Source organism: Mastomys coucha, chromosome X (genome assembly GCF_008632895.1).
Source record: "Mastomys coucha isolate ucsf_1 chromosome X, UCSF_Mcou_1, whole genome shotgun sequence".
NCBI classification, from domain to species: Eukaryota; Metazoa; Chordata; class Mammalia; order Rodentia; family Muridae; genus Mastomys; species Mastomys coucha.
The window spans coordinates 150,223,261-150,225,095 of NC_045030.1; the positions used below are offsets into that span (position 1 = coordinate 150,223,261).

The following is a 1,835-nucleotide window of genomic DNA, read 5'->3' on the forward strand; positions in this document are numbered from 1 at the left end:
CTCAGAAATGATTTGACACATTTTACTTCCCCAAGGAAGGAGATTTCCATTTTCCCTTTTCTTTTTCTTTCTTTCTTTCTTTTTTTTTTTAAATATGGAACTCTTCACAAATTTGCATGTCATCCTTGTGCAGGGGCCATGCTAATCTTCTCTGTATTGTTCCAATTTTAGTATATGTGCTGCTGAAGCGAGCACAAGATTTCCCTTTTCAGAAGCGTTTTATTATTCAAATCTACACAATCCAACTCCAAAATGATCAGTCTTCATTTTAACTTCAATGACCTTGCTCTTTCTATGTGATAGGTTTTTTTTTCTATCAAGACTCTTATGCTTCTATCCTCTGTAACTAGGTGGTCATGATTATGAGTGTGCAAGAATCTTGTTATCCTTTCAAAATCCATGGGTGGCTGTGTATGTTCTGTCTTCTGTTCCACCTCTGGGCCTGTACTCTGCCTTCCTGTAGGTACATCCCTCATTTGAAAAGCCTTGAAATGGCCTAGCAGTGTACCAATCCCCTTCATAATATTTTGCAGGAGGTTAAAGATCTCTAAAGACAGGGAAAATTACCCATCTTCTCTGTTACTCAATTCTCCTGCTTTGTAAAAATGGAGATGGCAAAAACTTATTTCTCAAAGTGTTACTGTGAAGTTTAAAAGTAATTTTACATTTATTTACATTTTTGAGAATTTTCAACATGTGTGGTTTATATCATTTCCATGCAACCTTCCCTCTACTCTAATTTCTTCTGTTTCCCTGTCCCATACATCCCAAGTTTATGACATCATTATTGTTGTTGTTGTTGTTGTTGTTGTTGTAACATATATGTGTATGTAAGTACAACCTGCTGATTCAATTTTTTGTTGCTTATATGAATATGTGTTTAGTACTTGCTTCTTGGGTTTGGATACCTATCAAGAAGTTCGTCCCTGGAGAATACTGTTTCTCCCTCTTTTAACAGCCATTAGTTTCCTGTACCTCCTTCAGAGGGAGGCTTGTGATATTTTGCCCATCTACATTGACATGTAAATGTCACATAGACTCGTGAGTTTGAATGGTAAGCCAGTAGCAAATGGCACTATTAGGAGACATGACCTTGTTGGAGTAATATGGCTTTGTTAGAGGAAGGGTTGTCACTTAATAGTGATATTTTGTGTGTCAAGTTGACAAGAGGTCAGTTGTACTAGCTGGTTTTGTGTCAACTTCACACAAACTACAGTAATCAGAGAGGAAGAAGCCACTGTTGAAGAAATGCCTCCATTATATCCAGCTGTAAGGCATTACTCAATTAGTGATCAATGGGAGTGGGCCCAGACCATTATGGGTGGTTCCATTCCTGGCCTGTGGGTCCTGGGTTCTATAAGAAAGCAGGCTGAGCAATCCATGAGGAGCAAGTTAATCAACACAAATAAACACACCCCCCCACACACACACGCACATATACCATTACCTCTGAATCAGCTCCTGACTCCAGGTTTCTGCCCTATTTGAATTCCTATCCTGTCTTGCTTCACTGATAGACTACAATAAAACCCCAAACTAAGACAGCAGCTTGTATAGCATTTTCCAATATTTTAGAGATAGTCCTCAGAGAAGACTCCAGGTAAGTTCCAATTCATTCCCCCCAGTATCTCAATACCTTCAGCAGTATGGTCTTACATTCAAGTTCAGGAAGGTAAGCAAGGGCAACAATAGTGTAAATTGTTTGCCAAGGCCCTTTAAACTTCCAGACAACTCAAAGGAAGTTTTTCTATGCCTGGCACAAAGAGTTTTGCTACATAGTCTAAGATTCTCAGTAGCATTACCCTGAGTGGTAAAACTTGACTTGTATTATGTAT

At 38.7% G+C, this 1,835-nt stretch overlaps 1 non-coding gene across 1 annotated transcript; it reads right to left on the bottom strand.

Annotated features, from left to right (window-relative positions):
* Positions 1-88: 88 nt before the first annotated feature.
* On the bottom strand, positions 89-195 carry LOC116095675. The gene has a single exon (XR_004120684.1). It is a non-coding gene; the product is annotated as a U6 spliceosomal RNA (small nuclear RNA).
* Between the last annotated feature and the right edge of the window lie 1,640 nt (positions 196-1,835).